Raw genomic sequence first — 16,278 nt, forward strand, 5'->3', positions numbered from 1 at the left:
CCCAAGGTTTGCAGTATTTGCCTTGCAGATAACTGGGTTTTTGTGGCCACTTGTTTGAAGTAGGTTGTCAAATGAGTCCGTTTCTCTGGCGTGAGGAAAGCCATCTGGGAAGTTGTATTCAAGCTTACTCCCAGGAATATAATTTATTGACAGGGTACCAGGTGTGATTTATTTTCATTTATGGTGTACCCCAGACAAGTCAGTACCCTTTGAACAAATGGCAGATGATTCAAAAGTATGTCCTGGTTTTCTGCCTGAATTAGATAATCGTCCAGGTATGGATATATTTGAATATTTCTTTGCCTGCAGAATGCAATGACTGGAGCTATGCATTTTGTGAATACCCTGGGCGCAGTAGATAAGCTAAAGGGCAGTGCAGAGAACTGACAGTGCATGTAGCCTGCTTTGAAGCGCAGGTATCTTCTGCAAGACTCCCTGACAGGGATGTGCAAGTATGTTTCTTTTAAGTCTAGTGTTGCCAACCATGCATCTTTGCCTAGCATAGGAAGAAGCTGGTGAAGAGTCAGCATCTTGAATTTTGGAATCACCAGAAAGGTATTTAGAGTAGAAAGGTCCAGGATAGAATGCCATGTATTGCCTTTTCTGGGTACCAGAAAAAGTCTCAAATAGAAACCTTATCCCTTTTCCTCTTCTGGTACCAACTGAATAGCCCCCATGCTTAAGAGAGAGAGAGAGTACTTGATTCTGGGCCTCTGCTCACTGATTTGGGGATAGGTCTGGCCACTCGCATGTTGGTAAGGTGTGTGGAAGTGAAATCTGTATCCTTGGGACACTATATTTAAAACCCATTTGTCCTGGGTAATGAGTTCCCAGTTTCTGGCCTGCAGACCAATCTTTCCGCCTAAAGGAGCATTCAGTTGGGAAGTGCTTGGAAGTTTTAAAAGCAAGCCATTGAGACAGTTTTCCATAGGGGGAAGTCTTACTACTCCTTGATTTGAGTGCGGAAACCCCCCACTGCTTAGTCTTGTGTGTCCTCTGGGACTGAAACCTGGGGTTTCTGCTGTGTCTGGGTTTGGCTTGAGAAGACCTGGAAGGGGCTGGAAAGGACCAATTCTTAGAGGGCAAGTGCCTACTAAATCTAGGAGACTGAACTTGTAAGAAATCGTTAACAGTTTGCATAGATTTAGCTTTATCTTCCATCTTTTTAAGAACTTCCTCAGCCTTGTTGCCAAACAGACGGTCCTGATTTAAGGGAGCATCCAACAATTTAGCTTTAACATGATCAGGCAAAGATTGCTCCTTAAGCCAAGCATGCCTTCTGAGCACAGACCCAGTAACAGCAGCCCTGCAATAGTCCTCTAATGAATCAAATAAACATTGCAAAGTATGTTTTCCAACCTGTTCAGCAGAATGCATTAAATCCTGTAATTCTTTATTTTCCACACAGTCAGGAATCAACATCATTTTCTGTTTAAGCAATCCAATAACATGTTGCCGATACTTTAACATATGAAACTGGCAGTTTAAAGCCCTAATGGCCAAGGTTGCAGAAGTGTAAACCTTCTTACCCCATCTATCCAGCGCCCTGGAGTCTCTATCAGGAGTAGGATTTTTAGCAGTAGAGGCCTTAATGCCCTTGGGTCCCTGTGAAATAGTCTCTGGATCTGCAATAGGATTTTTAAAAAGGAACTTGTGTGAATCAGGAACCCTGTAATATCTGTCAGGTTTTCTGGGAGCAAGAGGCAAAGAATCAGGGGCCAAACTAGATTCTGAAAAAGCATCAACAATGTGTAGTACAGGAGGAATAGCTAAAGGCCTATGCTGAGGCAGGAGTAAGAAATACCTAAGCCTCTTTTTGGAATCAGAAAAATCCTGGCTTTCCCAGTGGAAATGCTCCCTTAGAGTATGTAAGGTTTCACCAAAAGAAAAATCCTCTGGAGGGGAAGCAGAGGGAATAGAGTCCTCTGCATCAGAATCCTCATAAGTAGATAAGGGCAAATCCAGATTATCAGAAGAATCAGAAAAATCAGAATCCTGGTCAGAAGATTCATAAACAACTTCAGTCTTAGGTCTCTTAAAAGGGGGAGGTTGGCTTCTCCTGATTAGGGTTATAAGATCTTCAGCCATTCTTATCATTTGTTTTTTAGGCATAGAGGCCTGAGCATGCGGCCTAGGCGTCGGTTTTCTAGGCATGGTTTGAAATTTAGGTCTAAATGAAGAAGGAGGCATCAGTTTAATATGCAAATCTGTAGGCCTGAATACACCCTCAGAAGCCGGTGCCTGCACAGCTGCTCTGGACCCATCCAAGGTAGAGACATCCGCGGGTTCCATAGCTAAAGCATCTCGCAGCATACCACACTCCGAATGGGTCTCAGTAGAGGCCTGCGAATCAGAAGTAGCGGGTATCAGGGGCTGCAAAAGCGTCTCACTGAGTAACGGCAAACTGGTGACTGGCTTAGGAGAAGTGTCGTCAACAGTTTTGGACCTCGGCTGCCTGTCTCTGTCTTTATCTCTGCGTTTTTTCGAAATCCCAGTAGTTAGATGGCTAACTGACGACATTTCTGGATAATTATACTGAGAACCGAAATATTTAGAGGCAAAAATATACCGACGACGGATAGTGCACTGATTAAATAAAGCACAAAACAGACAGCAAGGTACGTCGTGGTCAGGGCCTAGGCAAGGAATACAGTACGAATGAAAATCTGAGGTATTTGCTTTCCACAAGTAATGCAATTATTAACTTTTACTGACATCGGTAAGGAGCAAGAAAAAGTCTCCTCAACGGGGTACTTAGCTTTAGTTGAAGACTTCGGTTCTGAAACTTGAAAACGAAAATTGCAGGAGTCGGCCGACTGGCACTTGCGAACTGCTTCTGCTTCAGGCACCGCACGGCAAGAAAGACTGATGTAATGGTGTCGGCTGCATGTTTTATACCCCTGATGACCTGACGTCATGGAAGAAGGGACAGCAACTGACGCAGAACCCAAGACTTTGTTAATCAGGCCGACTGAGGGCTATTGCAAGTAGATAACCCAAATGTAATGACTGCAACAGTGAAACACGAAGAACATCTTCCATAGTAAAAGCAGCTGGTGTTTCCTCTGAATGCAAGAATGTTACCAGTAGTGAAGCCTTGTGTACTGTCCTTTCTGGCATCTACTTTTCTGATAGCTAGCCCCAGGTTCAAAGCCTATAGCTAGCCAAGTTTGCTGAAGACTGCAAGCTGACAGCAATCATCAGATCTCATACAGACAGTCAAATACACCAACAAGAGCATGAGTATGCCAACTCCTGGTATACCAACTCAATACTAAGAAATGCACTGTGGTTTTATTTGGGAATTACATTTTTCAGCTTATACTACTTTAATGACACCCCTTTCTAAACTGTGCAAGTTACTGGAGAGTTGGTCATCTACAGCACACCATAATTTGAACATCATGACTCTATCACATTATGTAAATCATTCTCCTTAACCACCTAATCTCCACAGGCACTTCCAGTAGATCAGAAGTAATCAGGCCCATTACTAAATATAATTGCTTCCTACAGCATGCACCTCTGTAGGCACCTTGTTCAACCGAAGACACCCCAAAGATCCCTGATCAAGAAAATCACAGGACCTCCAGCTCTCATTTCTCAGTTATACAGAAGAAAATCACAGGACTTGCCTCATCCATGGTGTACAGGGATAAAACCATGACTACAGGTCAGGTGTTCTGGGTTTGATTAGTGGCTTGGGCTGCTGATGAAGTGGCATGGAGGAATGGGTACCTCCATCCCTGGGTAGGGAGTGTTCATGTGGGAACCTCTTATGATGATCCCTGGTGGAGACTGGGGATGTCATTCTGGGAGGCGTAGTCCAAAGGGGGAAAGGATGGAGACATAGCTGAGCTGCTGCAGATGCAGGGCAAAAATGTTGCATGGCTCCGCTGAATGCCTGCCCCTCAGAGGCAACCACAGGATCTGCAAGTGGGGGACTGGGTGAAGCATGGATAAAATAAGGAAAAAATGGCTTGAAGCAGGACAGCAACAAATCCCCAAGACATTCTTAAGATCCTCACTGGTCCTGGTTCAAATTTGGGCATTGGACTGGGGGTTGACAGGGTTGCTAGAAGATGTAGTGAAGAAGTAGGCACTGGGACAGCTGTCAGAATGAAAGAAAGGAAGAGTAAAACAAAACAAAAAAACTCAGAGCTTTCTTCTTTCAGCTATACATTCAGGCTGTCTCCTCTCAAAAGTCGGTCTGCTACAGTCTTGTTCATGGTGTCTTAAGATTATGTTTTTGTGCCACAAAATACCTTCTTTCACCTTCAAAAAACAATATCACTTCAAATACTCCTACCAGAAAACCTTAAACTCCATTAGCTAATAAAAAGAACTTGATGTGGGACGGGTTCCTAACAGAATGCATTGGCCACCTTTGAACAATCTAGACAAAGCCGTACCTTAGCCATTGTTGAGGTTAATCTTGACAACTGGATGGGAATTCATCTCCAAGATATTCTGTGCAGTTCTCCTTAAAAAGGGAGCAAGCACAAATGAAGGAAACCAAAGCCAAGGGGAGAGTACACTTATTTAGCTAAGCTGCTATTTTGCCTTTATTACTACTTGCCTAGTATTCACTTCTGAACCCCTGAACCTCAACCAAGCATGTTAGATATTTAAATAAAATACAAACGTTAATTAATGATTTGCACCATAACTTTTAAACTTATTTCTACAGCTCGTTAAACAGCATGTTGACATTTTAGCATGGCTTACATATACCACATGAAAGGTTCATATGCAAGGGCATGCTCCTTTTAAAGTAACAGTGTTTGATCATAAGGGAGAGAGTTAAATGAATCACTGGGGTGAAGGCAGAGCTCTGGAAGTTGGACTAGATGGTTAGCCTACCTGCTGGCAGCATATCACAGAAGGATTTTAGTAGAGAATCATATGAAGGTCATCAGAAACTATTAGAAGGAAAAAAAAGAGAGCACACAGCTTAAATGAAATCCCTGCACATGCCAACATAAATCACATCTACTAACTATACCTAAATGATCAGATTCCCACAGAAATGAATGTCCACAAAGCATAAATACAATAATGCATCCATGAAACTTCATCTCCATAGCTGACTGCAGCCATAGTAGCCTGGGTTCATAAAAAAAATAGGAGAGGCCAGACTGGGAGGGGGACATAATAAGAAGATGACAACAACTTACCCATTCTTGGGAGAAAGGAGGTGGCTAGGTCTCAACACAGAAGCACCACCTTTTGCAAGACAAAAATGATTTATGCAGGACTGGGACAGAGCTTCAGGCTCAGCCTGCCAAGCAATGTTTGCGCACTACAGCCAGGCCAGGTATGAGAAAGCATACACTTACTCTCAAATGTATTATATGTACTTCTGCAGCAATGTTCCATTCAGCAAGCAGGAGATGGACACAGAGCATAGAAAAAAATCCTGAGCCTGTCCAAAATGATAGCCCTCCTGCTACCAATTCCCATCTCTGACAGGGAGACAAAGGAAATATGGCTCTTTTTAAGTGAATTTCCAAGGAAGAAAATGGGGCCATTCAGCATGGGGTGTTCTGAGGTACAGATCCCAGCAGGACAAAAGGAACAACTGGGCCAGCTGTAAAGGTCCAGACCCATCTCTCAAGTGCTTAAATCTAAGAATGATGTTTAATTAAACATAAAATAACATATAAATGCGCACAAAACATTTAACTGGAAAAAATTGTATTAGTTAGTCTGGTAAGGCTTCTCCACAGCACCTCTCTCAACTGCCTCTGATTTTCTGGGACCTTCCTGATTCTAGCAAAAAAAATTTACCTGTCCCTCTTAAAATGTTGGATTTTATGAGACAAGCTAGTAGACTCCCATCAATAAATAATGGCAGTTATGGAATACTGGCAGCTTCCAAAAAAATGTATAAATGCATAAAACATTTGGTGAAACGGAACTTTTTTCTTTGATAATTTTTTTTACTTTGCCTCTGATTCTAGATATGAAGCTGAAAGCCCTGTTCAAAAGTCAGGCTTTTTAAGAAATAAAAGGAATGAATGACAAATACAATGGCCTCCAACTCTGCATTTAACATACTAACCCCATCAGCAGGCAGTTATTTAAATATAATATTCCTAAATGCTGGCAGGCTGGACTGCAAATGCCTACAGGTCTAAGACAGAAAGAAAATTAAATGTGAGAAAATCTTTTCAACTGAGCAAGAGCAGCAGTTTTTGCATTCCTTGTTCAGATGAAGTGATTTTCTCGCAATCCGTTAGCTTAATCACACAAATGAATACTGTAAAAATTCAGTACAAGAATTAAACTAAAGTGAGACAAAAAGCGCTGTTTGTTGTCTACATTTCAACTGCAATCAGCTTGAATGGGGCAATGCAGACCAAACAGCTAGCACTATAGACACGATTAACACTAAGCAGGATCAGCACTACTGGCTTTAATGAGTTAACTGACAAATTTCCAGGTAAGCATTCTTTAAAAGAAAAAAATTAACATTAAATGTTACAAAGGACAATAGCAGAATTTAAAAAGACAACCACTGCCTGTGGTGCAGAGGGATAAAGCCCCAACTACGACCTCTGCAACCCAATTTTTTGATTAGCATCTTAGGCTCTTGATAGAGCTGTAAGTGGAGGACAGATATACCTATCAAGATGGAGATGAGGCAGTGCATGACTGGGAATCCCCATCCAGGGAGAGATACAGCATGGCACATATAGGCATATGATCCTTCCCATACGGGAAAGACAGCACTGCAGTGTACATCTTGGAGTTGGGCTTACCACTCACTAAGCCTCCGGGGAAGCTATCAGTAGCAAGTGCACAGAGGCATGTAATCACAAGAGGAAGGCACTGGAGGGCTCCTACTGTGTCACAGGTAGCTCATTCCCCTGTCTGGATGGTAGGGATAATGCCATATAAATGCCTTCACTGCAGGGATGCTGGCAAGGGCATAAGTGACCCTCATGTCTGTCTGTCTATTTGATGACCCCTCTGGAAAGTTCTTGCATCTATATTGTACTGCACTGGGATAATTCTACTGTACAGGGGAGTGAATGAGCAGAGTTGAACTGGTAAAAGCTTGACAGCACACAGAAAGACAAAAAGACAAAAAAAGGCCTAAAATATAAATTCCATGTATTTCATTAGTGTCAACACTATAAATCTACATTCGCACTTAACCATTAACAAGGAGTTCACATGAAATTGAAAAACGAACCCACACACACAAGATTAATAATGAGCCATCACTGCCTAACCAAGTGGCTTTACCAAACAAAAAACAAAAAAAAAAGACAACTTGCTTTGATAAGCTTATATCTGCTACCATCTGGTGGCCAAACTACATAAAGTCCAACAGCATGCAGTCAAAACTGTAGGGGCCAAAGATGAAAGTAGGGATGCTTCAGTAAGACAGACCCCCGGGTGATTTTTATTTTTATTTATTTTATTTATTTATTTATCATTTGTTGACTGGGAAAGTCCGACTAGGTTCCACAGAGCCTGTTTTCAGCGGAGGCCCGGGGAGAAATGCTCCAGATACATGTCTTGGGAATATAATAATTCCAAATTACCAAATTGGTGATAATTACCAAACAGCCAGAAAGAAATTAAATACTATCAACAACATTAATTAATAATGAAACCAAAGGATCTTTGCTAGGGTAGAGCTGATCAGTGTAGAAGGGGTCACCAGGAACCTGAAGGAGGGGCTACACTGACTTTGTTAAAGAAAATTCTTACTGCATCAGTATAGGACAAAAAGAAGTTATGTACTTACCATAATGTTCCATCTGTGTTGTTGATCTTCATTTATCCTTGACTTGTGGGTACAGTTTAGAGCCTCAGAACCGGCTCGGCCATTATACAGCATACACAAGCCAAAAACTCTTTAGCCAAGTCTCTACCCACAGTACCCCTCTCCATAATAACTCAGATTGAGTTTGCAGCTACATAGGTACAGAGAAGAATATGCATATGGAAGTGAAGAGGTAATGTCCATGGTCAAACCTGATAAAGTTACCAAGACAAGTGTCCAACCCTCCAAGGAGTCTGCAGGAGGGGGAAGGAGGGTGGGTGCCAAGGATAAATGAAGATCGACAACACAGATGGAACGTTATGACAAGTACATAACTTTTTTTATCTGATGTTGTCAATCTTCATTTATCCTTGACCTCTGGGACAGTCTCCAACTGCTTCAGAGTTTGGGTGGCCTTATGGAAGGATATTCCTGAGAACCATAAAGCCAAAGGACACTCTTCCCCTGGAGACCAGATCCAATTTGCAATGAGTGATAAAGGTATGCGGGGTAGCCCAAGTTGCTTCTGCACATATTTCATCCATGGAAACCTTAGAATGAAAAACAGCAGACGTGGCTATTGCCCTGGTGGAATGCGCTCTCACTGGTGCTGGTAGCTGGAGATTCTCTTTATTGTATATGAAAGAAATACAATCTCTTAATCACCTCGCCAAGGTGACTTTTGAAACAAATTTCCCTAGGGAAGGACTGGAAAAGGAGACAAATAACTGGTCCAATTTTCTAAATTCTTTAGTTCTGTTGAGACAGAAGCGTAATTGTGAACATCCAGCAGATGCAAACAATATTCACCTTTGTTAGAGAAATTTGGAAAGAAAACAAAGTCAATGGTTTGATTAATATTATTTTCTGAGACCACTTTTGGAAGAAAAGATAGGTTGGTTCTTAGTGAAACTCTATCCTTAAGAGATCACATATGGAGGTTTTGAAGATGATGTTTGAATTTCGGAAATTCTTCTGGAAGAGATAATGGCTATAAGAAAAATGGTCTTCCATGAAAGAAACTTTAAATGACAGGTTGCAGCATACAGTGGCTTCAACCACAAGGTTCCTTTCGTGAACACTTTACACAACTTATGGGAAATGTGAATGGTCTTCATATCCATTGTGGAAATTGGCAATAGCAGCTAGTTGGACCTTAATATTAGAAGCCAAGGCTCCTTGTTATAAAAGTGTAGTCAAAAATTCCAAAACTTATTCAACTCATGCAGAGAAGGGGTTAAGGCCATTATTGTGTGTCCTGACAGAAAACCTTTCCCCTCTTGTTGTAATAAAGTTTCCAGGTGGAAGGTCTATGGGCAGCCAGTAACATTTTCTGGACTGGTAAGATAAATTTTTCTGCCCGGTGACTAATGGAATTGGAGGAGCCAAGTTTTAAGCTTGAGGCTCTGAAGACTGGGGTGCACCAGTCCTTGTGGATGGGACAGAAGATCCGAAACTGGGTCCAGGATTCATGGATGGTGTATTAGATGAGGCCACAGGAAAGGGTGCCAGACTTGTCGAGGGCAGAAGGGTGGAATGAGGATCACCTTGCTTCTTAACCTGCTGGCTTTCTTTAAGAAGACAGGAATCAGTGGGAAAAGGGGAAAGGCATAGAGAAGACCTGAGTGCCAATGATGAAGAAAACCATCTCTCGGGGACTCCCCTTGAGGGGGGATTAGGGCAAATAGGTCACAGCAAAGGAAAATCTCCTTCGCCACTGTAGGGTTGAGAGACGACTCATTAGGCAGGAGAATGCATCTGTTCAGTTTGTCCGCTATCATTTTTGAGTTCCACAGAATATGCATTGTTATAAAAAGCAGTTGGAAGTGATTGCCCACTGGCGCACACCGAGAGCTTCTTGACACAGAGGGCAAGACTTAGTTCTGCCCTGTTTGTCGATGTACCAGACTAATGACATATTGTCTGACTGAATTGCAATCATTCCTGGAGGGTTGGAAGGCTTGCAACACCCTCAGTTCTAGAATACTGGTATGCAGATTAGCCTCCATCAGGCACCAAGTGGCTTGGACTGTTCTTCCAAGATAATGCCTCACCCCCACCCCATTTGGGAGGTGTCCGTAGTCGCTATGGCCTTGGGTTGAGGTGGAACAAAAGGATGACCTAAGAGAATTTCTTTGGATTCCATTCACCAGGATAAATCTTTCTTGCAGCAACTGGTGATTAAAATGGGATGTGTCACTGGATGTGTTAGGATGGACCACAAGGATGCCAAAAGCCATTGAAGTAGTCTCATGTGGAATCTTGTTACTGGAATTAAAGTGATGGCTGCTGCCATTGACCCTAGAGCTGGAAGACCTAAAAATGCAGGAACCCTGTTGTTGGAGAGAATGGCTTGCTCCTGAGATGGGAAGCTGTGCAACTGATGGCATTTAGTCAGGCTCTATGAACTCCAGATCTTGAGGTGGACTTAGTTGAGATTTTGATTTATTCACTGTAATGCCCAGATGAGCAAACAGGTGAAGACCAAAATCTGTTGTTTGAAGCAGATGCCTGGTAGGAGCGGTGATGACCCAGTCATCCAGCTAGGGAAAAACCTGCAATCTCAAATGAGCTGTCACTGCTGCCAAACACTTGGTGAACATCCTGGGGACTGTGGTGAGGCCAAACGGCAGCAGTCTGAACTGAAAATGACTGGCTCCTAGCTGAAAGCTGAGGAACCTTCTGGAGAGCTTGCCCATTTTTTATGTGGTAATGCACATCCTGAAGATCTACAGAGCACATCACTCATCTTCCTCTAAGAAGGGTAGGATAGATTGTACCATGGCCATCGGGAATTTTGCTTGCTGAACAAACTTGTTCAGAAAGCTGAGATCTAAAATTGGTCTCAAATCCCATGTCTTTTTTGACACCAAAAAGAAGCTTGAGTAAAATTCAGATCTTATCTGGTCTGGTGGGACTTCTTGGATGACTCTTTTCTAGCACCTTTTGAATTTCCAGAGCTTCTTGATCCCTCTCTGACTGGGTGGAACATCGGGGAGTCTTTTTCTTGTTCTTGGAATGAGAGTAAAGGGAATAAGGCAACCTCTGGCAATGATCCTTTGCATCCAAGTATCTGATGTTATTTGCTGCCAGGCTCTTGAGTGCAAAGAGAATCTTTCCTTGACTGCTTCCAGAGGTAAGCAATCGGGCCCCCTTTCAGAAGCACTGGTAGTGTTTGCCAGAGAAAGAATCCCTAGAACCCTGACTTTGCAGGCCACCTCTGCCATGGGGTCAGCGTCTTCCATTGGAGCTCCCCCCTCTGTCACAAGGGGAGCCACTGCCATGTGTGTTCTGAAAAGGCCCTTAGAATTTTTTAAACCACATCTTACCACTCCTCTGGTTCCTACAGTAGGATCGTTGCAGAGCAGAAAATGTATGCCCACTGCAGATAGGGTCTTTCCATCTTTTTTGCACCTGGCTAATGTTTCTCTGACTTTGGGAATGAACAAGGAAGATCCATCAAAAGGAGCATTGATGAAAGAAGACTTAAATGGCTCTGCAAACTCACATAAGCGCATCCAGGAGTGTTGCCTTATGGCAATGCTGAACCCACTGCCCTAGTTCTCCCTTAGGCTGTGTGCATGAAGAGCCTCATGGACAAGATGGAAATAGACTCCAGGGTAGCCAAGGTGAAAAAACTGTGGATTCCTGGTGTACCTTTCTGTAAGCAAACAGTAGATGGGGTAAATATTTGTCCCTCTCTCTCAAACTGGTTGGCAAATGCCCGTAGCATGGTCTTTAGTGTAGAGTTTAACCTCTCCACAATACCATTAGTCTGGGGGTGGTCCTTAGGTGCTTTACCCAACAGTGCTCCCACAGACAAGCCAGCATGTCTGACATGAAATTAGCACCTCTGTCAGTCAGTATTTCTCTTTGGGAAACCTACCCTGCTGAAAATCTCTAGCAAAGCATTTGTCAACTTCTCTGCCTCAATGGAGGACAGAGCCATTCCCTCAGGGTATCTAGTATCATAATCTACTACCACTATGATATACTTCTTCTGTGTGGAAGCTGGGGTACTCAGAGACCCCACAATATCTATAGTTGCCCTCTGAAATGGCTCCTCAATCACAGGCAAAGGCATCAAAGGAGCTTTGACCTTGTCTCCTGCTTTGCCTACCTTTTGGCATTGCTCACAGGTCCTGCTGTACCCTGTTAAATCCCTGGCAATCCCATCCCAGTAAAAGTTCTACATAATACATCTCTTGGTACACTTTATGCCCATATGACTGCAAAAGGAACGTCATGCGCTATGGCTAGAAGTGCCAGATGGTAGGCTCTGGGCACTACCAACTGCTGTATTAGGTCACCTTCTAGCCCTCCCTCAAGGGTCCCACTCTATATACAGTAAACCCCTTGTTCCAATATACAGAATCCCCTTTTCATTCAGAATCAGGTGCCTCCCTAGCTACCTTCTTCAAGCCTCTTAGTGTAGGGTCTGACATGACTAATTTCTCCAAATCTTTGGGTTTCTAATACCATGACTGGAATGGACCCCGTTCCTAAGTCAAAGTACAATGGAAGTTCATGAAATTAGTATTGTTTCAATGTTTGATGTCAGCCAAAAGTGCTCTTCGCAGCACCTGCAATGTGCCCAGTAATGACTCCTCCTGCAATTCGTACAGGGTTACATGGATTGGTAGCATATTTAAATATGATTGTAGATTCTTTTTTTATAGGATACGTTGTCCTACCACTATTGGAACTGTCTGGGTATCTTTCGTCCACACTGCTCTCATTTCTGTCTGCAAATCTTGATATTTTATGACTTATTGTCTCTCTGTACGCAAGACACTGTAGTCACTGGGTGTGCTGATTTCAATGAGCAATGCTACTCTTGCCTTCTTTCTTGGACCACTATATCCGGTTTTCTAGCATCTATCTTTTGAACTGTTGGCAATGGGTGAACCCATGTGATCTAGACTTCTTCATTTTCAATGATGCTTTGTGGCTCATGTTTCCAGTGTTTTTCAGCCACTTCAATACCATAATGTATGCACAATCTCCAGTGCAACAGTCTTGCAACATTATTATGCCTTTCAATATACAGTCCTTCTGCCATTAGTATATCACAACCAACAATGAGGTGTGCAACTGTTTCCAATTCGGTTTTACAAAACCTACATTTGTCTGTTTCTCCCACATGTTCAATGGACTTTGTAAACCAACGTGTGCACAGCCCACTATCTTGGGCCGCCAATATTAACCTTTCAACTCCTGGCTTGAATTCGTCTCTCTTTAACCATTCTTGCATAGGTTCATAGGTAGATACTAGGCTATCTGCCCTAGGGCATTTATAAGCCTAGCCAGAGTGTATTTGGCTTCCGACTCCCTATTAGATTAGCCTACTGTGCCTCTGTAAAGTAGGTCACAGAAGGTACCCTTTTAACATTAGTTTACTGTGCCTCTGTCTAGCAGGGACACAGGAGAGATCCCAGGGGTGAATTTGCGATTTCCCATCCACGTGTCCAAATTTCGCTTGAAGAGGGTCAGCGAGGGGCTATGTCTAACATGAATTGGCATTATATTCCAGAGTGAAGGGAGCCTCTCGGAAATTAATCTGTCCCTCCAGCATGTCCTATTTATTTTTGTGCTGAGGTTTAGGTCCCTGGAGCGTATAGCTCTAAGGGACTTGGATTTTTTGAGGTGGAGCATGTCCATTAATTCTGGGTTTGACATGGCTTTGTACGTCAGGCATAGATCGCCTCTAAGTAGGCGGTAAGCAACTGAGTAGAACTGGAGTTTCTTTAGTTGAGCTGCATAGGACATCTGTTTGTAGCCCATGATCCTCTTGGTGAGGTACTTTTGGGGTCTCTCCAGTTGCTGCAGGTGTCGGGTAAGGTACATCCCAAAAGGGGCATTGTATTCAATTATGGGCCTGATGAGTGACGAGTAGAGGGGCATAATGAACTCTCTTGATCTAGATGCGAACCCTTTCGTGATAAGGTGGGCTATATAGAAGGTCTTTCTAACCACTTTGGCAACATGATTATCAAAGGAGAGATTACTATCTACGTTGGTCCCCAAATCTCTAATTACTTCTTCCGTACTTAATGGATTACCACCTATGTGGTAATTTGTGGGCACCTTGTTTTTCCCAAAGGGGATGACTATGCACTTTTTAGCATTTAGCCTGAGGCCGTGATTCTGGCACCAAGCATCAGTCTCTGTGAGACCCTTTTAGAGGATGCTTGTGTCAGCTGGAGATTCGATTATGGCCCCCAGTTTGCAGTCACCTGCGAACTTTGTCAGCCATAATCCCCCCGTGTTAGCCTGAACCTCAGAGAAGTATATACCAAACAAGAGAGGTCCCAGAACTGAGCCCTATGGGACACCACTTGTAACTGGTTTGGATTTGGACATGGCACCTGCGATTCTGACCATGTGGGTTCTATCTCTGAGCCAGTTTGCAACCCATCTTGTGATATAGGGGTTGATATTTAAGCTGGTAAGCTTATTTATGATGCCAGAGTGGGGTATTGTGTCGAAGGCTTTTGTGAGGTCCAGGTAGGCTGTGTGGACTACCTTGCCCTCATCTATGGCTTTGGTAACTGTTTCAAAGAAATCAACTAGGTTTAAGAGGCAAGATCTGCCCTTAACAAAGCCGAGTTGGGTAGGATCCAGTGTCTGGAGGCTCCCAATGTCTTTGTTTATGAGATCCATGATAATACGCTCCATAGCTTTACAGACCAAACTAGTCAGGCTTATGGGGCGATAGTTTCTGGGGTCTGTTGTGGCACCACCTTTGTGGAGTGGGACCACTGTAGCTGTACGCCATTCTTTGGGTACATATCCTGTAGTAAGGCTAAGTTTGAACAGTGACTTAATGTGAGGGTTCAGTTCTTCTTGGAGCTCATGTAAGACACAGCCTGGGACACCGTCCGGTCCCATAGATGCCGTACTTTTTGCTTTGGAGAGGGCAGCTTTCACCTGTGCATCTGTGATGTCTGGGAGATTACATTCAGTTGGGATAGGCATTTGCTCCTTTGGGGGGGAAGTGGGGGAGAAGTTTGTGCTGAATCTGTCTGCCAGGATGTTGGCTATGTCTGTAGGTTAGGTATATTTTGTATCGTTATGCAACAATTCAGAGCATATCTAGGAGTTTCCGCCCATGTTTCTGACATACCTAAAGAATGCCTTGTGATTATCTTTAGTGTCTAGGGCAATTTTTCTTTCTTTGATGATTTTATGAGGGATCGAAGTTTCTTGCTAATACTGATCAGAGATGCCTTCCCTTTTTGGGATTTTGCTCTGTCATGTAGTAGCTTCCTCCTTCTGTTGTATAGCTTATTTATGGCCGGGGTCCACCAGACTGGTCTCCTGTTTTTGGAGGAGTGAGTCTTGGTTTTATTTGGGATAGCACGATCCATGCATTCCTGCAGGTGCTCATAGAATGCATTTGTAAAGGATTCTGCGGATTGGGCTGTATTATCCTCTGGTCCAGGGGCTTTGAAGGATTACACCTCAGTCTTGAGAAGTGCAAAGTTGGCTTCGGAGACATTCTTTACAGTGATTTCCTTGGCTGGGGGTGGGGGTGGGGATGGGATATGGATGTCCAGGGAAATTTGTTTATGGTCTGATCTTACCAATGAGGGGTTTACCTCTGGTGTGGAACATAGGGTCCCCATGTTGGTGATGACCAGGTCCAATATGTTGTTCCCTCTTGTGGGAGTGGTGACCAGTTGTTCCATTGTGTTAGAGCTTATAAATTCAAGGAACCGTTGGGCGAGGGTGTTTGGGCTTGAGCAGTTTTCCCAGTCAATGTTTGGGTAGTTTAAGTCACCCAATAACATAGTGTTTGGAGAGACCTTCATATTCTCCAGTGTTCTCAAGAATGACAAGTGGGGTTCCTGTAATAGGGAGGGTGTTCTGTAGCAGGCTACAAACTGAAAGGCAGTTTTGCCCACTGTTAGTTGCACATGGATGGTTTCCGATGCTTCGTGCAGTGCCACTAACCTGGAGGTGTAGGTATCTTTGATGAATATAGATACTCCCCCCTCCTTTTGTGCTTCGGTCTGAGTTTTGTGGCCGAAACGCATGCTATGAGTTATAACCTGGTAGTGCTGGGGTGCTCTCAGGAGCCTTGAACCAGGTTTCTGTTACTGCACAGACATCGATTTTCTCCATATTGAGGAGAGTCTCGAGTGCATGCATCTTGAGGTTTAGACTTCTGGCACTGAGTAACATTACCTTTAGTTTTTTTATCTTTAGGATGTCTATGGAGGTGGGTTTGTCCTTTGAGCCTTGCCTAAAAAAGGCACTATGGGGGTGGCAACAGCCTTGGCCAGTATACGAAAGCCTAAGGGTGACAGGTGCAAGCCGTCCCTAGCGAAGCAACGTGGCTTGTCGAGCATGTCATCCCAGGCTGACAGACACTGGATCCCCTTTGAATGACACCAATACTTTAGCCAATTGTTGAAACTGATCATTTTGTCTTTATACTGTGGCATCATTCTTGGTGAGGGCAAGATGCTACTCAAGGTCAGGGACATACCAGC

The 16,278-nt window shown here is 43.5% G+C and overlaps 1 protein-coding gene across 1 annotated transcript in view; it reads right to left on the reverse strand.

The window, feature by feature from the left end:
• Window positions 1-16,278, reverse strand: part of TNKS (tankyrase) — a 2,150,186-nt gene that overhangs the window by 666,220 nt on the left and 1,467,688 nt on the right. The gene's annotated exons all lie outside the window — the stretch shown is intronic.

Source organism: Protopterus annectens, chromosome 2.part0 (assembly GCF_019279795.1).
Source record: "Protopterus annectens isolate FY-2018-M chromosome 2.part0, PAN1.0, whole genome shotgun sequence".
Classification (NCBI taxonomy): domain Eukaryota; kingdom Metazoa; phylum Chordata; order Ceratodontiformes; family Protopteridae; genus Protopterus; species Protopterus annectens.